Genomic DNA, 15,368 nt, shown 5'->3' on the forward strand with positions numbered 1-15,368 from the left:
TCGACATCAGGCCGAACAGGATTACCCACGACCCAGATCGACCAATCGGAAGGCCAGACGACAAGATCAACCTACTTTGCTTGTTGCCTATATAATCTGTATGTACTGTGTAGAGGGCCTCTTTCCCAGACGATTCCATACGAATCAGACAGAAAGGAGCCGTGCTGCACGCTTTGCCTAATATTTTTACACTTGAATAAACCTGCCTTATTATACAATTATCCACCTCGTCCTATGTCTCCACTTGTTCTCCTGTCTCCAGTAAACGTTTTATCAACAGAACTTGGTAAGCAGAGGATGGTTAAGACATCTTTGATTTCGGTCCAATAGAAAGTTGATCAGACAGGAGACGCGTGGGAGAAAGATTCGAGAAGGAGAGGTGACCTGTTTTGAGGGAGAATCGCGATTCAACTCACCCAGGAAACTGATCAAAAGAGCTCGAAACTAAAAGGTAAGCAGATGCCTGTTTAATCAAAATCTGTATATTGTATTATAGCCAATATCTAAATTCAATGATCAGAAGTACTGTGGTGAGTGTGAATTGTTGTTAAATTTATGTGGAATTGTTTAGAATCTAAGGCATTGTGTAAAGATATTTGCGAAGTATAAAATCAAGTCGTATTAGTAATCTGGAACTAGTTGAATTGTTCTTCAACTAGGAGTATCGGGGATAAATCTAAGCTTGATGAAGTGTTGAAATGTAATGTGATCTGTTCAAGTCGTATTAGTAATCTGGAACTAGTTGAATTGTTCTTCAACTAGGAGTATCGGGGATAAATCTAAGCTTGAACTAGGAGTAATGGTATTAAACCTGAAACTCAAAGTGTTGAAATGTAATGTAGTCTGTTCAAGTCGTATTAGTAATCTGGGGCTAGTGGAAATGGCACCCCAATAGGAGCATCGGTGATAAATCTAAGCTTGGCATATCGGGATTCAAGTTGCATTAGTAATCTGGGACTAGTCGAAATATTCTTCAACTAGGAGCATCGGTGATAAATCTAAGCTTGAACTAGGAGTAATGGTATTAAACCTGAAACTCTCCAAATTAATGTGAGTGATTGAACGTTCCACGAGACCGATTGCTACTAATTAGCCATATGCTAAGTTGAGGCTGTGTTGAAGTGACCGCCGAGTCTACTGTGAAGCAGTTATTTTCTGTTGAGAAGTTGACTTGATTTTTCTCTCTCGTGCTGTTGGGATTGATTTAAGAATTAGAATTCAGTTGATAATTATTCTAGAAGCGCTAGGATACACCATATATTGTCCCAAAAGGACACGTTTGAAATACTTTGGGAAAGTATTTAATTAATTAAGTTAGTTTTTGAGTTTTCAGTTTTTTAATTCGTTTTTGAGAAAAATGAGTCCTAGAATTAATTAAATATTTATTCTAGAAACGCTTGAATATACTAATATAATGTCCCGAAAGGACATTTCTGAAATGTTTTGGCAAAGTATTTAAATAATCGAAAAAGTGAAAACGAATAATAACTTTTTGAAAATAGTTCCTAAAATTATTATTATATTTAAAATAGAAGCGCTAGATAATACTAGTAGATTGTTCCAAAAGGATATTGCCGAAATACTTTGGGAAAGTATTTAATTAATTCGCCAAACATAAAGCAATAAAATTCTTTGTACACAAGGGGGAGACAGACACCAGAGATAAGACTGTGTCAGCACCAGAGATACATTGCTAGTTTTGGCCAGTGATGGGCTAAGTGCACCAAAATAGCATAGAGCCAGACATAGCTTAACGACAAAATGGCCACGACCACCGTCCCCAAACACAAATTCAATGAATACTTAGATCAGAGAATGAAAGATAGATCAGGGGGAAAGATGCAGTATAAGGAAGTTAAGAAGGTGTGGGAAGGAGTGAGGCTAAAATGGACACAGGCAGGATACCTCAGTGGGGTGGCCCCATCAAAAGGGCAACTCCTCACTATGGAGAAGGAATTAGAGGAAGTAGTGAAGGAAGGGATAGAAAGTGAAGTTGAAAGGAATAAGAACCACTTATTCAAAAAGGAAGGTACAAAACAGAGGGAGAAAGCAGAGGCAGAGCTAAAAATAGGCACATGGGCGATTGAGGAAATCAGAAGAGCGCTCCCTTACAGAAAACCTGATATGATGGGGGTGGTCACTGGAGCCCCAACTGACACCAAAGAGGGCATGTCCAACAATAATGACGCCCCACCTACCACCACAGCAGCCCCATCGGCCCCAACCCATTTATACCCAGAACTGCCACAGGGAGAGAAAATAACACCACCTCCCTATTTTCAAAATCCATTTACACACCTCCCTCAAAACCCTTTTTTGACCCCTGCTGTGGTACAGGCACCGGTGTTTGTGGTGCATGGAGGACACCTAAAAGGAAGCATGACTTTGGGGATCCAAGAAGGGCAACTCGTGTGTGAAGAGAGGCCTGATCATCGAGAAAGGGAGGAAAGGGACAGAGCGCACACACAGGGACGTGGGGGGGGTTCGAACCCCGCCTCACTACAGGGACATGGTGGGTCTCAACCAGGCCCTTTGAAGAAAGAAGACAGAGAGCTGATTCAGTTTTCTTCCACTCCAAACCCAGACTGGTTCAGAAACAGAACACGGGGGGATAGTCAAATAGTCTCTGAAGGGTCATGGTCGCCACCAGGACAATGTTCCTCTGGAGCCTCATTAAGAGGGAACCACAGCAAGGACGATGAAGGTGAGAACAGAACAGGACAAGATGAAGAGGAGGAGGAGCGAGACCTCAGGGAGTCACTGGCACGGGCCAGATCTATGATAGAAGATGTTGAACGTGGAGAGGGCTCGTACCATCAAAGGCTTTTGCACTCTTGAAAACAGATCTCTAAGTGGCAGCAGCCTTAACAGCACCTGACTAAAAAAAACAAGTTCCATCTGGATGTTTCTGAAAAAGAAGGATTTACATCATCCATCCTTTTCCAGAACCTAGAGGGGGAGAGTAGAGTGTTGATGTATCACTCCTCCAAACTGGACCACATTGAAGAAGGACAAACCACATGCTCCAGGTATGTGGCTGCAGTGGCAAAAGCTATTGGAAAAACAGCCCACATGATAATGTGCCATACATTGGAAATCCACACCCACCATGGGGTTGCAGCATATCTGATGAGCAAAGAATTCACGTTCAGCGCTGAAAGTAAAACGAAAATCCAGAATAAATGCACACAATCACACATCACATTTGTCAACACTGACAAAAACATGGCAGACGCACTCAATGCTGAAGAAGGTCTGCCCCACTCCTGTGCAGAAAGAGCTGCACAAGAACTGAAACTGAGACCTGACCTGGGGAACGAACCACTCACCAACCCGGACCTATGGTTATACACAGATGGATGCTGCTATAGAGGAGAGGAAGGGAACATAGCAGCATACGCAATGGTGCAGCAGCTCCCGGATAGATCACATGTGACTTTGGAATCTGCCATCATCACACACCTGCATCAGCCCAGTTAGCTGAAATCATAGGGTTGACACAAGCTCTGGAAAGAGCTGAAGGAAAGACTGTAAACATCTACACCGACTCAGCGTATGCTCATGGAGCAGTCCACTCATACCAAGGTATGGAGTTCCAAGGCAAATCAGATCCGACAAACGGGTCCCATTTCAGTAACCAACACCTGAGACAGGTGGAGGAAAGATTGGGTATTGTACACAAGTTTGGGTTAGTGTACAGGTCACAATCTCAAAAGTCTCGTGGAACGCGCCAATCAAATGTATGTGCAGGTTTGAAGTTGATTTGGGTTGAAGCCCTGCCCCTGGCGTTGCTGGCCATGAGAGCCTCTCCAGGTGCAGGCACCCATCTCTCTCCTCATGAGATAATGGTTGGAAGAATTATGCTTGGTCCACCAAGGGAGGGAGGTCATATGCCCGCCCTTGATGTATAACAAATTGTAATGTCTGATAATTGACGGAACTTTCTGCAGCTCTCTCCACACAGATTCACAAGGTCCAAATGGGGAAGCTGACAGGAGATCCGCCATCACTGGTAAAAATTGGTGACTGGGTGGGGTAAAAGTCCACAAGAGAAAGTGGCTAGAACCCAGGTGGACTGGACTGTACGAAGTGAGGGAGGTTACTTCACACTCAGTCCAGGTCAAAGGTAAATCAGGCGCACCTTGGCACCACCTCACACATTGCACTCCAGCCCCAATCCCTTCTAGAACACTGACAGAAGTCAGAGCTGAATTAAACAGCTTAACTTCTTGGAACTATAGGGGGTGCTGTTCCGCATTAGCATATTTGGGTCTCCAAATTAAACTGCCTCGTGCTAAATTCTTGATCGTACAATATGCATATTATTGTTATTATTGGATAGAAAACACTTTCTAGTTTCTATAGCCGTTGGAATTTTGTCTCTGAGTGGTACAGAACAATATCTACAGCACTTTTCATGACAGGGGTCAGATTTCAGAAATTTTTACCCCTGATCTGGAGTCTGTTTTTAAGGCGACAGTGAATGCTATGAAGAAACCGACACTGCCTACGTCTTCCTCTGGGTGTCTGTACGTCATCACGTTTTGAATGGAGTCTATTGCACAATCACAGCCACTATAAAACAAGAAAACGTAGAAGTACCGCTCTCTTCCTGCATGCGTCGTGCGCAAGATGGGCATCAGACCTGCCTCCTTCCAAATCGTTGTTTAGAGAGTGATATTTCTCCGGTCATGTTTTTAGTCGTTATAGTTGTTAAAAACATCATAATGTAGTTAATTTGAACCGTTTTATAGCAATTTATATCCGTTTAGTGCGATTTTGAGGAATTTCTTTGTTGTGCACTCTGAAACTTTGGACACGTTTTGGGGTCCCGTTCGATCGTTAGTGGATATTTCGAAGGACAGAGGACATCTATCGACCAAAAGAAGATTACAACATAGAAAGGATACATTGCCCAAGAATCTGATGGAAGAACAGCTCAAAGTAAGCAATATTTAATATGATAAATCGTTGTTCTGTCGAAATATTTTAAACGCATATTTCGCCATTTTGTTTGTTATCGCGTCACTTGGCGAACCCTGTATTGAAAAGTAAGGATAATTTTAAAAATGTAAGTCAGCGGTTGCATTAAGAACTAATTTGTCTTTCGATTCCTGTCAACCCTGTATTTTTTAGTCAAGTATATGATTAGCTTTCGATTAAACTAGATCACTCTGAAAGCTGACGTCCCTCATTTTGATGCTTGAGTTGCTACTATTTTCATTGTATAACCACGGTTTTGTATGGCTAAATATGCACATTTTCGAACAAACTGTATATGTATGTTGTAAAATGATGTTACAGGAGTGTCATCGGAAGAATTCTGAGAAGGTTAGTGAAAAAATTAATATATTTTGGCGGTGATTACGTTATAGCGCTCTTTGGCTGGAATCGATGCTCTGGTAACGTTTTCACATGTGGTATGCTAACTTATCGATTTATTGTGTTTTCGCTGTAAAACGCTTAGAAAATCTGAAATATTGTCTGGAATCACAAGATCTGGGTCTTTCCATTGCTATGCTTTGTCTATTCTTATGAAATGTTTTATTAAGAGTAAATTGGTCATACACGTTGCTCTCTATAGTAATTCTAGTCGTCTTGTGATGGTCGGTGCAATTGTAAACTGTGATTTCTATTTGAAATATGCACTTTTTTCTAACAAAACCTATCCTATACCATAAATATGTTATCAGACTGTCATCTGAAGAGGTTTTTTCTTGGTTAGTGGCTATCAATATCTTAGTTTAGCCGAATTGGTGATAGCACCTGAAGTAGTAAGAAACTGATGGAGTTAGAAAAGTGGTGTATTTTGCTAACGTGTTTAGCTAATAGATTTACATATTTTGTCTTCCCTGTAAAACATTTTAAAAATCTGAAATGGTGGCTTTATTCACAAGATCTGTATCTTTCATCTGGTGTCTTGGACTTGTGATTTAATGATATTTAGATGCTACTATCTACTTGTGAAGCTATGCTAGCTATGCTAATCAGTGTGTGGGGGGATGGGGGGTGATCCCGGACCCGGGGTAGAGGCTCGTTAGAGGTTAAATTCAATTCCAAATGAAGACATTCCTGACTCAGGGGATGCGGCATCAAACTCCGCCTCCCCTGATAAAGGAACATCGCCCAGTTAGAGGGACATTTCTCCCTCCCTGGGCAAGGCTAGGGATATCTGGCCCCTTATTTGTGATATTCCTACTGATATTTGGGGTGTCCCTGGGCACTTTCACATGGTTAATAGAATAACTATAACCGGATCCCCATGGATGTATGTCACGGACACTCTAGTCTAACTAGGTAATAATAGATTTAAAAAATTACAAAAAAATCAAAATTTAGAAAACAATAGTTAAAATAAGAAACTAATATGGCTCAAATTGAGAAGGTTGAATAAGAGTGGGTGGAGAGCTGTGCAGAGAATGGACAGAAGATGGCAGTATTACAGCACCCAACGGTCTCCCAGCCGACGGGGAGCCTGGTTGAATGCTGGTGACATAATTTTGTTTTTTGGAGTAAACATTAAGGTTAAGGGTTTCCGTGTTCCCAGAGATAAGATATCTTAAAAGAATACACTCATATTGGAATAGGAGTTTTACTTTCTGAGTTTTATTTAGGCAAGGGACTTTGAGAAGATAAAGGGTTCTTTTGGTATGTCTAGATATGGTATGGAACACGAATGTAGGTGTAACCTTTTGACCTATTTTCTGTTTTCGTTGCATTTTCCGGTGACTTGATCACTCACGGGGAAATGTAGTGAGAATAATGAATTTGTGTCATTTGGGATACTAGTTTTGAGGTAAATTGATTATAATAAAGTTTATAACTATTTACCATAAGGTTAGCATTTGTATTGGCCATTAGAAGATAGAGATAGGTTAATTAAGGTTATGTAAGGACTTTAGAGATTGACACTATAAGACATGTTGTTATTTTTAAATCCATGATTTCAGAAAAAGTCAAAACAGTGAGACACTTAGTTAATATTGCAAAGGAACACATAGTTGTTATTGAATTTTTATTTTAAAAAAGGCAGACAGAGGGGTCTACCCCGCACTGTTGAGACCTTGAAGGTTTGAGAGCAGGGTGATGAGGGTGGACCAGGAAATGAGCAAGGTAGGCTGTGAAATAAGATAGGAGAGAAAGGGTTTAACATATATAAGCAGCACAGATACATTTCAAAGTAGATAAGTCACTTGACAGAGAATTGGAAAAGAATAGATATGAATGTACGCCCAAGGGAGAATTGGATATGCGGCGAATAAAAGGGACGTTCCTATAATATGATGTACTAAGTCATTATTTAGAGTAGGTAAGGTTGATACCTGGCCAGAGCCAGGTATCAAACGGGGGAGGGTACATTGTGGTCTAGGATAGGATGGGGCCTATTGGATAATAAACTTAACTTTTACTGCCTCAGAAACCCGGATCCGGGAGCACCCCCCACCCCCCACACACTGATTAGCATAGATAGCATAGCTTCAGAAGTAGATAGTAGCATCTAAATATCATTAAATCACAAGTCCAAGACACCAGATGAAAGATACAGATCTTGTGAATAAAGCCACCATTTCAGATTTTTAAAATGTTTTACAGGGAAGACAAAATATGTAAATCTATTAGCTAAACACGTTAGCAAAATACACCACTATTCTAACTCCATCAGTTTCTTACTCCTTCAGGTGCTATCACCAATTCGGCTCAACTAAGATATTGATAGCCAATAACCTATAAAAAAAACCATCAGATGACAGTCTGATAACATATTCATGGTATAGGATAGTTTTTGTTAGAAAAAAGTGCATATTTCAGGTAGAAATCACAGTTTACAATTGCACCGACCATCACAAATCCACTAGAATTACTAGATAGAGCAACGTGTATGACCAATTTACTCATCATAAAACATTTCATAAAAATAGACAAAGCATAGCAATGGAAAGACCCAGTTCTTGTGATTTCAGACCATATTTCAGATTTTCTAAGCGTTTTTCAGCGAAAACACAATAAATCGATAAGTTAGCATACTACATGTTCCAACGTTACCAGAGCATCGATTCCAGCCAAAGAGCGCTATAACGTAACCACCGCCAAAAGATATTAATTTTTTCACTAACCTTCTCAGAATTCTTCCGATGACACTCCTGTAACATCATTTTACAACATACATATACAGTTTGTTCGAAAAGGTGCATATTTAGCCATACAAAACCGTGGTTACACAATGAAAATACTAGGAAATCAAGCCTCAATATGTCTGACGTCATCTATCAGAGTGATCTAGTTTAATTAAAAGCTAATCATATACTTGACTAAAAAATACAGGGTTGACAGGAATCGAAAGACAAATTAGTTCTTAATGCAACCGCTGATTTACATTTTTAAAATTATCCTTACTTTTCAATACAGGGTTGGCCAAGTGAAGCTATACCAAACAAAATGGCGATGTATGCGTTTAAAATATTTCGACAGAAACACGGTTTATCATATTAAATATTGCTTACTTTGAGCTGATCTTCCATCATATTCTTGGGCAATGTATCCTTTCTATGTTATAAACGTCTTTTGGTCGATAGATGTCCTCTGTCCTTCGAAATGTCCATCACCAACGACCGACACCCTAAAGCGTGTCCAAACTTTCAGAGTGCACGACAAAGAAATTCCTCAAAATCGCACTAAACGGATATAAATTGATATAAAACGGTTAAAATTCACTACATTATGATGTTTTTAACAACTATAACGACTGAAAACATGACCGGAGAAATACTGCTGGTTAGAAAACGATTTGGAACGAGGCAGGTCCGATGGCCTTCACGCTTGAGGCGCACGTTGAGAAAGAGGGGTCTCTGTACATTTTTGTCATTTATAATGGCTGTGAACGTCCCATAGACTTCATTGAAAACGTGATGACGTACAGACACCCAGAGGAAGACGTAGGTAGTGTCGGTTTCTTCATAGCATTCACTGTGGCCTTATAAACAGACCCCAGATCAGAGGTAAAAATTTCTGAAATCTGAACCCTGTCATGAAAAGTGCTGTAGAAATTGTTCTGTACCACTCAGAGACAAAATTTCAACTCCTATAGAAACTATAGACTGTTTTCTATCCAATAATAACAATAATATGCATATTGTACGATCAAGAATTGAGTACGAGGCAGTTTAATTTGGAAATGTAAAAAAAAAAATAATGCTAACAGCTCCCCCTATTGACAAAAGGTTAATTAAAAATTTCTAGCTAAAAAATAGGCATAGAAGTTAAATATATAATCAGATAAAACAAATGAGAAACTGGTGGTTAACCAAACCTGTATGTCCAGGATTCTATGCGTTGCAGGTGAATTAAAGGAGAAGGTGAATCACTCGACCTGGGAGCATATCGCACTTGGAGGGTGAGACAAACTGACACTGCCGAATGATCACAGAGTTAAGGAGAAGAACTGTTGCTAATAAAGCTCGGGGGTCAACTCCTTAATGAAAAATCCCTGACCCCGTCCTTTCATCACTGTGAACGTTCATAGAAGTGAAAGTGTTGCTTGAGCTCTGGCTGATGATGTGTTCTCTGGGAGAGGATGTGGTTTTACAGGACTGCTTCAGGTCCTGAGCTGTCTGATTAGGATACGATGGGGATGTTACCATCACAGTACTGCCAGAGCCACCACCAGTTCCAACGGACCAGGGATTCAGCCGGCCTCCTCCACCACTTCAAGACCAAGTCCCACACCACCACCTAAGCTCTCCAATCCGGTACAGGTAATAAATGTGAAAGACATCTCAGATAGTGAACAATTGGGGACTGAAACTGGTTATGAGGAAAGGGAGAATATGTGGTTGGCCTACAAAACAATAAATAGAAAGGACTGTGTCGCATGTGGACATGCCAGACCTATTCTGGCTGCTCACCCATTTGCCCTAAGTAATGGAGAAGGTTGGATGTGTATATTGGAAAGTTTAAGCCAAATTCAACCCTGTGTAAAACTGAGTCTTGTGTTCCCAGAAGTCCCTCCCCAGATGGTACCGTGGGGAGTTAAGGCATATGGGGGATATTACAGCTGTATCACTGGTACAGGTAGGGGTATAGACTATGGGAGGCTCCCTACTACTGCCTGCATCACTAATGCCACTATTAACTAGAGGTGTTGCTGATGTATGGTGGATGTGTGGACCTGCCAGGCGATTGACCCCATTTTGAAAGGAAATTGCCGTTGCACATGTGCTTTGGCCAGTCTGATAACACCATTGCCAATTATTGAAGTTACAGCTAATCAACTTCTGGGAGCTGCACATGACACAGAGGCTCGGAACCAACCCAGGAGACGGCAGAACCGTGACGCTCCTTGGTCCGAGGGTACAGATAACATCCACACCAACCTGTTGGGGGTCCTAATAGGGGTCCCCCCACGAATTCCAGGCATTAACTTCTTGCGACTACAGGGGGTGCTGTTTTCTCATTAGCATAATTGCATTACAGATTAAACGGCTCCCTACTAAATTCTTGCTCGTACAATATGCATATTATTACTATTATTGGATAGAAAACACTCTCTAGTTTCTATAGGCGTTGGAATTTTGTCTCTGAGTGGAACAGAACTCATTCTACAGCAATTTCCCTGACATGGAGTCAGATTTCACACATTTTGGCCCCTGATCTGGAGTCAGTTTAAAGGCCACTGTGAACGCTATCAGGATACGGACACTGCTTACGTCTTCCCCTGGATGCCTTTACGTGATGACGATTTGAATGGTATCGATTGCGCAATCACAGCCCCTATAAAACAAAAACACGTGTAGGTAGGAACTCTTTTCCAGATGCGTCGGGCGCGCGGTGGACACCGACCTGCTCTTTTTCCAAGCATTAGTGTAGCCAGTTATTTTTCTCCGGTCATGTTTCTACTCGTTATAGGAGTTAAAAACATCATAAGGTAGTTAATTTAAACCGTTTTATAGCAATTTATATCCGTTTAGTGCGATTTTGGGACATTTATTTCTGAGACACTGTGAATCTCTGGGCACGGTTCCAGTTCATGCCGAACGCAATGGGCATTTCTACATGGCTAGAGGACAGCTTTCGACCAAAAGACGATTAGACCCAAGAAAGGATTCTTTGCCCAAGATTCTGATGGAAGAACAGCTCAAAGTAGGAACAATTTATTATGATAAATCGTGTTTCTGTCGAGAAATGTTAATCGCTTATGACGCCATTTTGTTTGACGTAGCTTCGCTTGGCGCAAACTGTATTGAAAAGTAAGGATAATTTAAAAAATGTAAATCAGCGATTGTATTAAGAATTAAATTGTCTATCAATCGCTGTCCACCCTATATTTTTTAGTCACGTTTATGAGTATTTATGTATACGACTAGATCACTGTCTAATATGGCGCACGACATTGTCTGACCAGCTGGGCAACTTTTGTCATTGTCTAACCATGATTTTGGTGGCTAAATATGCACATTTTCGAACAAACTGTATATGTATGTTGTAATGTGATGTTACAGGAGTGTCATCTGAAGAATTCTGAGAAGGTTAGTGAAAAAATTAATATATTTTGGCTATGTTTACGTTATCGCTCTCTTTGGCTAGAATCAATGCTCTGGTAACGTTTGCATATGTGGTATGCTAATATAACGATTTATTGTGTTTTCGCTGTAAGACACTTAGAAAATCTGAAATATTGTCTGTATTCACAGGATCTGTGTCTTTCGATTAGTGTATGCTGTGTATTTTTACGAAATGTTTGATGATTAGTAATTAGGTAAACACGTTGCTCTATGTATTTATTCTAGTCCATTTGTGACGGTGGGTGCAATTGTAAACTATGATATCTACCTGAAATATGCACATTTTTCTAACAAAACCTATCCTATACCATAAATATGTTATCAGACTGTCATCTGATGAGGTTTTTTCTTGGTTAGTGGCTATCAATATCTTAGTTTAGCCGAATTGGTGATAGCACCTGCTGGAGTAAGAAACTGATGGAGTTAGAAAAGTGGTGTCTTTTGCTAACGTGGTTAGCTAATAGATTTACATATTTTGTCTTCCCTGTAAAACATTTTAAAAATCTGAAATGGTGGCTTTATTCACAAGATCTGTATCTTTCATTAGGTGTCTTGGACTTGTGATTTAATGATATTTAGATGCTACTATTTAATTGTGACGCTATGCTAGGCTATGCTACTCAGTGTGGGGGGGGGTGGGGGGTGATCCCGGACCCGGGGTAGATACTTGTGAAAGGTTAAACAGAAATGATGGTCTGTGGCATCTGATGCCCACCATTGGGCCAGCTATTGTTGATACTAAACAAAATGCCTGGATCAATTATATCTTTAATATAATCAACAATGATTTGTCAACTACACCCACACTGCACTTAGGGGGATGGCTGAACAATTGGATGCCACCTCTCGAACTGCTAGACAGAATAGGCTAGCACTAGACATGATACTGGCCAACCAGGGAGGTGTATGTAAAATGATTGGAGAACAGTGTTGCACGTTTGTCCCTAAACAATACTAGTCCGGATGGGAGCATGTCAAAAGCTCTGAGTGGGTTGGCGAGGTTATCAGTGGAGATGAAGGGTCTTGCAGGTGTGGAGGAGAGTGGACTGTTCCCCTGGCTGGGTGGTTGTTTTGGTAAGTACACTGCAATGATGATTACTGGATTTCTGACACTAGTTGTTGTTTTTCATTTTTGTGTTGCCTGTATCATACCTTGTTTGAAGAAGTCTGTTACAGATGTGGAAAGGGCCTATGGTATGATGCCGCTGCTTGATGCTCCAGTTGGAGAGGCTGATACGAAAACAAGCTTCCGCAGGAAAGTGGGCTTGACAGAGGAGGACCCTTGGTTTGCTGTAGTTGATGTTGTCGAATGAATAAAAAGTGATGTTTGTCCTCCCTGTTGTGAAGGTTTGAAGTTCCCGGGTGGCGACGAGCCCACCTGGTACAGGTTGTATAGAGGGATGGACCTGAGGGTTTAACATATTCTCGTTTTTTGGGTTACTAATGTGCTCCAGGTGTAGTTATTGGAGTGGTCTCCTTTTTGGTCCTTGCTCATTTACGACTCAACTTACATTGATGCTATTGGTGTCCCTAGGGGGTGCCAGATGAATATAAACTGGTGGACTAAGTGACAGCTGGGTTTGAATCTTCTGTCTGTTGGTGGTGTACAGTTAATAAAAATGTGGACAGAATTAACTACATTCATTTTAATGTCCAGAAACTGGGCAATTGGACTCAACAAGGCTTCGAGGCGGTCCATGGACAATTGGCAGCTACGTCCCTGATGGCATTTCAAAATAGAATCGCGGTTGATATGTTATTGGCTGAACGGGGGGGGTCTGTGCAATGTTTGGTGAGCAGTGTTGTACTTTCATTCCCAATAACACAGCTACGGATGGGAGTCTGACTGTAGCATTGGAGGGACTTCGTACCCTTAATGGTAAGATGAAACAGCATTCTGGAGTGGACACTTCTATGTGGGACTCATGGATGGATGCTTTTGGTAAATATAAGACGTTGGTTTCCTCTATCCTAGTATCTATTTCCGTTTTTGCAGGCATTCTTGTACTTTGTGGATGCTGTTGCATTCCATGTGCGCGGACGCTTGCTAGCCGTGTTATCACTGCTGCCATAGACCCTAATCAGGAAAGGGCCCAAATGTTCCCATTGCTTGATGATGGGGAAGCTGGACCTGTCTATCTATTTGAGGACTAAGAAACTTTTATGTCACGTCTCTTGTGAGACGTGAAGAGGGGGAATTACAAAATTTGTCCTCTGACAAATTTTATCCCATAGCTTTGTCTTTTTTACTTTTATGTCACGTCTCTTGTGAGACGTGAAGAGGGGGATTTGTAAGAAATTGTATAAGACACTGGTAACTTGTTTTAACCACTTCTCAACATAAGCTATAACTTGGCACAACATCCACCCATCCCCCACTATACCCCCACATTTTGTACCTTGTTAAGTAACCACAGACCCACATACTCAACCCTCCCCCATGAATAGGACTGAGTTAAAACAGATGCACATGCATTCTGCTCAAGGATGAGACTTTAAGACAATGAACTGTGGGAAGGGCCAATGGAAACGTCGACATCAGGCCGAACAGGATTACCCACGACCGAGATCGACCAATCGGAAGGCCAGACGACAAGATCAACCTACTTTGCTTGTTGCCTATATAATCTGTATGTACAATGTAGAGGGCCTCTTTCCCAGACGATTCCATACGAATCAGACAGAAAGGAGCCGTGCTGCACGCTTTGCCTAATATTTTTACACTTGAATAAACCTGCCTTATTATACAATTATCCACCTCGTCCTATGTCTCCACTTGTTCTCCTGTCTCCAGTAAACGTTTTATCAACACCTTCCAATAGAAAATGTCTAATCAATCACCTCCCTTCAAACCTCCCTACATCATATGTCTGATGAACGGTGTGACGCCTCGCAGTTGCATGATTCGCGAAGATCAAATGTGACTCGTTTCAGGAAACTAGGCATATGTCACGCATCACCAGTTCACAGGAGAGGAATTGGAACGTAAACATTCATTTTCTTAATGGCGCATGCACACGGTGTACGGTGTTTCCTCCGACACATTGGTGCGGCTGGCTTCCGCGTTAAGTGGGCGTTGTGTCAAGAAGCAGTGTGGCTTGGTTGGGTCGTGTTTCAGAGAACGCATAGCTCTCGACCTTTGCCTCTCCTGAGTCCGTACGGGAGTTGAGAATATAAGAGAATCTATCACCTATAAACTGTGCATTAGTAAGTAGTCATGCCCCAAGTAAGGTCAGAGAGCGTGTCAGACGGACGGAGCCGTCCCCTTCGCCCAGAGTGCATAAAAAGACTTGGTAACAAAATGAACATTAGACCAGGAAACGTGAGGCGGGAGCTAAACGTTTGGAATGGTTGGAACTTTGAAACGCAACATGACAGATGGCAAGCTGCAGCTCATGTCCATCGTGGTCTGAATCCTAACTATCAACACGAGAGGAAGACAAACTCCCCTCTCAGACAATCACTGGTACAGATCATTAGCTGTCCTGAGTAAAATATCTTGAACTCTTCAAACCATCCTACTACCCTTGTCAAATCGCTATAGTACACTTCTCTCATCACCCCACTGGAACCATTGGCACGGCTGGCTTATCTTCAAATAAGCAACTTCAGGAGCGAATGGAACAGAGTGAACTCTGTAGTTCTGGTCAGGACTACACGATGGAGGACACCCACACGTAAATACATTCATGATTTGTTATTCCAAAGAGGTGGTGGTTGGTGTGCCAACTATATGATTAATGTGAGAATAATTCTGAAATGTATCGAAGATAAGTGTATTTTTCTCTCTCCCTCTCTCTCCATGTGGTT

This window comes from Salvelinus alpinus, chromosome 5 (genome assembly GCF_045679555.1).
Source record: "Salvelinus alpinus chromosome 5, SLU_Salpinus.1, whole genome shotgun sequence".
Lineage (NCBI taxonomy): Eukaryota > Metazoa > Chordata > Actinopteri > Salmoniformes > Salmonidae > Salvelinus > Salvelinus alpinus.